Below are 7,814 nucleotides of genomic sequence, written 5' to 3'. Positions count from 1 at the left end.
GGTCATTGTTGCTATTAGTTGCTTTCGGGTCAATTCCAACTCATGGCAATCCACTGGTAGTTAAACAAAAAAAATTAAACAGCTATCTTTTCTTTCCGGGAGGAATTCTATTTTGGGGCATCTATCAGCTCCCATGGATGAAAAACAGCTTTCAGAATTATGTCAGCCATGAAAGTAGAAGTAATATCAACCAAAAAAACCAAACTCGTTGCCATTGAGTCAATTCCTACTCATAGTGACCCTAAGGACAGAGTAGAACTGCCCCATAGGGTTTTCAAGGAGCCGCTGGTGGATTTGAACTGCCAACCTTTTGGTTAACAGCCGAGTTCTTAACCACTGTTCCACCAGGGCTCCAGAAGTAATGCAGAACCAGCAAAATGAATTTCACAAACCACAATGTAATTTCCCATTTGGGTAAGAATTAGACACTGGTACCATCTGAATGTCAGTTTGTCATTCTGTGATGGCTTGCTTGTTGCTGTGATGCTGGGGATTTTGCCACCATTATTTCAAATACCAACAGAGCTTCCAGACTAAGACAGACTAGGAAGAAAAGCCTGGCAATCTACTTCTGCAAATTAGCCTATCAAACGTTTATGGATCACAGAACAGCATTGCCCAACTTTCTTGCTTTGGACACGTCATCCAAACCCAGCCCCAATGCCCTCGAGTCAATTCCAACTCATAGCGACCCTATAGGACAGAGTACAACTGCCCCATAGAGTTTCCAAGGAGCGCCTGGTGACACATCATCAGGAGGGATCAATTGCTGGAGGAAGACATTACATTTGGTGAAGTAGATTGCCAGTGAGGGGTAAGAAGGCCCTCAGTGAGAAGGATTGGCACAATAGCTGCAATGATGGACTTGAACATGCTGGAGATTGTGAGGATGACACAGGACTGGGTTCTGTTTTGTTCTATTGTATGTAAGGTCGCCATGAGTCAGAGCTGACCTGAAGGCAATGATCTATCTATCTATCTGTCTATCTATCTATCTGCCTGTCTGTCCATCTGTCTGTCTGTCTATTTATCTATCATCTATCCATCTATCTGTCATTATCTAACTATCTATTAAAACCATTAGAATTGGACAGTCATATTATAACATCACAAATCACTTTAGAGTTGCAAGGGTAACCACAGAAGCTTGGAAGGTCTAGACTGTCATCACCCTAGCCCAGTGGTCAATCTTAGATTTACAAATGGTAGGTCAATCAGATATCACACCTTTTGATGCATTACAAACTGAAGCAGTATCTGTAAACATGTATCTGACTGAAATGTTTAACTTGGCTCTGTTGAGCCTCTAGATATACCTTTCAGTAAATAGGAAAAACAGCTGATAGAGGAACAATCTATGCTACATAAAGAGGAAAAAAATGAGATAAATTCAGAAAGAAGGGTGTCCTAGTTTTCTAATGCTGCTATAACAGAAATACCACAAGTGGGATGGCTTTAGCAAAGAGATATTTATTCTCTCACAGTCTAGGAGGCTAGAAGCCCGAATTCAGGGTGCCAGCTCCAGGGGAAGGCTCTCTCTCTCTGTCGGCTCTGGGGGAAGGTCCTTGTCATCAATCTTCCACAGTCAAGGAGCTTCTCAGTGCAGGGACCCCAAATCTAAAGGACATGCTATTCTCCTGGCTGTTGTGTCTTGATGGTATAAGGTCTCCCTGTCTCTCTGCACATTTCTGTCTTTTATATCTCAGAAGAGACTGACTAAGGATGTAACCTAATCTTGTAGATTGTGTCCTGCCTCATTAACACAACTGCCTCAATTCTGCTTCATTAACATCACAGAGGTAGGATTTACGACACACAGGAAAATCACATCAGATTACAAAATGGAGGACATCCACACAATACTGGGAGTCATGGTCTAGCCGAGTTGACACACATTTTTGGGGAACACAATTCAATCCATACCAAAGGGCATTCTGTAAAGCCACTAGACCAATTTATTTAATAAATCTGTGTTTTAAAAAAGAGATTGTGCACAATTAAACAAAACTTAAAATATATGCTAACCAGATATAATGCATAGTCTTAGATTGGATATGTTTTTTTACAAACCAGCTTAAAGAACACTGGGGGGTCAGTAAGGGAAATTCTAAACATGGTCTGGGTTTGTTGCTTGTTTGTTTGTTCTTCTGTAAATACACAGTGTCCCTTACAAAAGGCAGCTTTTAAAATTTATTTATCTTTTGGTGAGAACATACACAGCAAAAAAAAAAAAAAAAAACCAGCAAAGGATACACTATTTCAACAAATTCTACATGTACAATTCAGTGACATTGTTTACATTCTTTAAGTTGTGTAACCATTTCTACTATTCTTTTCCAACTTATTCCACTAGCATTAACATAAAATCACAAATTCAAAATGGATTAAGAAACTAAATATGAAAAACCTAGCTTCTCATCTAAACTTTTGAGATGGTGTTGTCAATTCGATCTCACGTAGATAAATCTTTGAAAGAGCTCAATGCTCAGGGCAGACATATATTACTAATTAATGTAACTGATGTTTGGTTCAAAGCAGACTTATGGGGGTAGTTTTGGTTTGAGGTTTAAGTTTAAAGATTACCTGAGGGCAACCGTTTTGGGTATTTATCCAGCCTCAATGGCTCTAGAAGGTCTGAATTCTATTGAGAATTTGAAAGTCTGTTCTATTCTTCCCCCTCTGGATCAGGATTCTTCAATAGAATCTCAGATCAAAAAGTTCAGTAAAGGTAGCCAGGCACCATCCAGTTCTTTTTGGTTTCACAGCACAGGAGGTAGATGTTCCCGGTGGCATCATTTCCTCTAATTTCTGACTTTCCTTCCTCTGCTACTCCAGGTGAATGGAGACTTCAGGCACTATGCAGGGAACCAGGAGGTAGAAGCACTGGAAAAAAATATTAGGCCAAATGACTGAGGTGTTTGATGAAATCATGACACTAAACCTCTAAATCAAGAAAACAAATTCCATGAGGTATTTGGTCGTATATGAACAGCATAAGCAACTGCTCTTTTTTTATTTTATATATATAATGTGTATTACACAATGTCAGTTCAACATTTTTCAGATATACAATTTGGTGATATCAATTATATTAATAGGTTGTGTGGCTTTTACCATTAATCTGCCAAGTTTCCCATCACAACAAACTCACTGGTTTTCCCCTCCCTTCTGTCCCTGGTAAAGAACAATGAACTTTGGTCTCTACATGTTAGCCTATTCTTGCCTTTTTATATAAGTGAGATCATACAGTATTTGTCCTTCTATGACTGGCTTATTTCACTAAGCATAACGTCTTCAAGGTTTATCCATGTCGTAGCATGTATCAGGACTTCATTTTTCTTTCTGACGGTGCAGTATTCCATTGCATGTATGTACCACATTTTGTTTATCCATTCATCCATTGATGGACGTTTAGGTTGTTTCCATCTTTTGACTATCGTGACTAGTGTTGCAATGAACATCGACGTACAAATGTCTGCTCGTGTCCTGGACCTCAAGTCCACTGGGTATATATATCTAGGAATGGAATTTCTGAATCATACGGTAGTTCTATTTTTAGTTTTTTTGAGGAACTGCCACATTATTTTCCACAACAGTTGCACCATTCTGCAATCCCACAAGCAATGGATAGGGATCCAATTTCCCCACATCCTCACTATCTTGGTTATCTAGTGCTGCTATACCAGAAATAACACAAGTGGATGGTTTTAACAAACAGAAATTTGTTCTCTCACAGACTAGGAGGCTAGAAGTCTGAATTCAGGGCACCAGCTCCAGGGGAAAGCTCTCTCTGTCTGCTCTGGGGAAAGGTCCTTGTCATCGATCTCCCCTGGATCTAGGAGTTTCTCAGCACAGGGACCCCAGGTCCAAAGGACTCACTCTGCTCCTGGGTCTTCTTTCTTGGGGATAGGAGGTCCCTCTCCTCTCTGCTGGCTTCTCTTTTTTATATCTCAAAAGAGATGGACTCAAGATACAACAACCTAATCCTGTAGATTCAGTCCTGCTTCAGTAACATAACTGCCTCTAATCCTGCCTCATTAACATCATAGAGGTTTGGATTTGCGACACAGAGGATAAATACATCAGATTACAAAATGGTGGACAACCACACTATACTGGGAATCATGGCCTAGCTAAATTGACACACATGTTTGAGGACACAATTCAATCCATAATATTTGTTATTTTCTGTGTTTTTTTGTTTTTTTTTTTTTTAATCTTAGCCAGCCTAGTGAGAATGAAATGGCATCTCATTGTGGTTTGGATTTTCAACTCTCTAATGGCTAACAACATTGAGCATCTTTTTATGTGTCTCTTGGCCGTATGAATATCCTCTTTGGTGAAGTGTCTACTCAGGTCTCTTGCCCATTTTTCAGCTGAGTTGCTCATCATTTGCCTGCTAAGTTGTAAGAGTAATTTATATATTCTGGATATTATATCTGTTATATAATTCCCAGAAGTTTTCTCCTATTCTGTAGGTTGTCTCTTCACTTTATTGGCAAAGTCCTTTGACGAACACAAGTCTTTAATTTTGATGATAGGTCCCATTTATCTATTTTGTCTTCTGTTGCCCATACCTTTGGGGTCAAGTCTAAAAATCCATTGTTGAGGACTAGGTCTTGAAGTAGTTCCCCAACATTTTATTCTAAGAGTTTTATGGTTTCAGGGTGTATATTTAGGTCTTTAATTCATTTTGAGTTAGGTTTTTTTATACAGTGTGAGATACGGGTCTATATTCATTTTTTGAATGTGGAAATCCAGTTACTCCAGCACCATGGATTAAAGACATTTTTCCCCCATATGAAGGATTTAGCGCTCTTGCTGAAGATGACCATAGAAATGTGCACTTAACTCTGGGCTCTCAGTTCTATTCCATTGGTCTATACGTCTATCACTATACCAGTACCAAACTGTTTTGATCACTGAGATCAGGAAGTGAGAGTCCTCCTACTCTGTTCTTCTTTTTCAAAGTTGCTTTGGCTATTCAGGGCCCTTTTCAATTCCGTATAAATTTGATGATTAACATTTCCACTTCTGCAAAGAAGCCTGTTGGGATTTTTGAGGGAGACTGCACTGAATTTATATTGTTTTAGGTAGTATTGACATCTTGACAATATTGAGTCTTCTGATCCATGAGCATAGGATGTCCTTCCATTTATTTAGGTCATCTTTAATTTCTTTTAATAATGTTTTAGAGTTTTTTGTGTACACTTCTTTCACTTCTTTGGTGAAATTCATTCCTAGGAATTTTATTCTTTTAGATGCTATTGTAAATGTGATTGTTTCCTTAATTTCCTTTTCACGTTGTTCATTGCTGACTAATTTTTGTGCATTGACCTTGTATCCTGCCACTCTGCAGTACTCATTTATCTCTAGCACCTTTCTTGTGGATTTTTGGGCGCTTTCTATATATTTAGTCTCTCTATATATAGAATCATGTAGTCTACAAAGAGGGATAGTTTTACTTTTTCTTTCCCAATCTGGATGCCTTTTATTTTCCTTGACTAATTTCTCTGGTTAGAAATTCTAATACAATATTGGATAGCAGTGGTGATGGCAGACACCCTTGTCTTGTTCCAGGTCTTAAGGGGAATGCTTTCAGTTTTTTCTCCATTGAGTATAATGTTAGCTGTAGGTTTTTCATAAATGCCCGTTATTATATTTAGGAATTTCCCTCCTATTCTTATTTTGTCGAGTGCCTTTATCATGAATGGGTGCTGGATTTTGTCAAAAGCCTTCTCTGCATTGATTGAAATGATGATGTGATTTTTTTCCTTTGTTCTATTAATGTGGTGTATTATGTTGATTGATTTTCTAAGGTTGTACCAACCCTGCATTCCTGGGATAAATCTCACTTGGTCATGATGTATATAATCCTTTTAATATAATTCTATTTTCAGTTTGCTAATATTTTGTTGAGGATTTTTGCATCCATATTCATCAGAGGTATTTGCCTGTAGTTTTCTTTTCTGTGGTTGTCTTTTTTTGTTTTTGGTATCAGGGTGATGCTAGCTAGCCTCATTGAATGAGTTAGGAAGAATTCCCTCCTCTTCTATTTTTTGAAAAAGCTTAAGAAGAACTGTTGTCACTTATTCTGAAAATGTTTGGTAGAATTTCCCAGTGAACCCATCAGTCCTGGACTTTTCTTTTAGAGAGTTCTTTTTTTTTTTTTTTTTTTTTTAATTCTTTGATCTCTTCATTTGTTAGGGGTCTTTGAGGTTTTCTATATCTTTTTAAGTTACTGTAGGAAATGTGTGTTTCTAGGAATTTGTCCATTTCATCTAAGTTGTCAGTGGTCAGCTGATAACCAAAAGGTTGACAGTTTGAATCCACCAGCTGCTCCTTGGAAACCCTATGGGGCAGTTCTACTCTGTCCTATAGGGTGTCACTATGAGTCGGAATCAACTCGACAGCAACAGGTTTGCTTTACAATTACTTGCAGTATTCTCTGATTGTTTTTATTTCATTAGGCTCTGTTGTAATTCCCCCATTTTGTTTCTAATTTTGGATATCTGTGTCTGCTCTTTTTTTTTTTTTTTCAGTCTAGCTAAAAGCTTGTCAATTTTATTGATCCTTTCAAAAAGAAAAACCAACTTCTGCTTTCATTGATTTTTTTCTAGTGTTTTTCTATTCTCTGTTTCCGTTATCTCTATTCGTATCTTTTTTATTTCCTTCCTTCTGGTTGATTTGGGTTTGATTTGCTCTTATTTTTCTAATTGCTCCAGCTTTTTAGTTGGGATTTTGATTAGTGAACTTACTTCTTTATTAATATAGGCATTTACTGCTGTATGGAAACCCTGGTGGCGTAGTGGTTAAGTGCTACAGCTGCTAACCAAAAAAAAGGTTGGCAGTTCGACTCCACCAGCTCTCCTTGGAAACTCTATGGGGCAGGTCTACTTCGTCTTATAGGGTCACTATGAGTCGGAGCCTGGTTATGATGTGTACTGGCGTGCGTTCCCTTGGATTCGTTCTACTTTGAATTCAGTGAGTTTCTTGGATATCTAACTTTATTTCGTTTATCAGATTTGGAGAATTTCCTGCTATTATTTCTTTCAAGATTTTTTCTAATCTTTTCTCTCTCTTCTTCTGGAATTCACGTGATGTGAAAGTTGGTTTGCTTGCTGTTGTCCCAAATTTCCACTAAATTGTGTTCAGTGTTGTTGAGTCTTTTCACTTGTTATTCTTCGGCCTCTGATATTTCAGTTACCTTATCTTCCAGATAGTTGATTCTATCTTCTGCCTGTTCAACTCTATTATCATACCTTTCATTAAGTTTATTATTTCACTTATCGTCTCTTTCAATACCAGTATTTTTTTGTTTTCTGTTTATAGTTTCTCTGTTTATATTCTCATTTTGTTCATTTGTTGTTTTCCTAATTCCCTGTAGTTCTGTGTTTAATTCTGTGAGCTTGTTTACTATTATTTATTGAATTCCTGCATTCTATTCATTAATCATGCCTTCATATGTACAACGTCTCTCCCTATCAATTTTTGTTTGACCCATCATTTCCATGTTTTTCATATTTCTGTTATTTTTTTGTTGCCTACGGGACATTAGTTTTTTGCTTGATGTTGGCTACTCAGTTATCCCTAGTGATTGTAATGACAACACTGTTTACTGAAGGAAATATCTAGGTGGACAGAGTCTTCAGGACTTATACGTTACTCCTCCGCCTGTGGCTCTGAATTCTGGACGAGGTTATGGGGGGGTTACCCCTTTCAGCTGCTCAGCACTAACACTGGGAGTGTGTCCTATTCAATCTCTCCATCAGATGGCGCCACTCCCATTCCTCCATTCTTTCTGTTTTCCCTGC

Source organism: Elephas maximus, chromosome 8 (genome assembly GCF_024166365.1).
Source record: "Elephas maximus indicus isolate mEleMax1 chromosome 8, mEleMax1 primary haplotype, whole genome shotgun sequence".
Taxonomy (NCBI): domain Eukaryota; kingdom Metazoa; phylum Chordata; class Mammalia; order Proboscidea; family Elephantidae; genus Elephas; species Elephas maximus.
Note: the sequence above shows the minus strand (reverse complement) of the source record.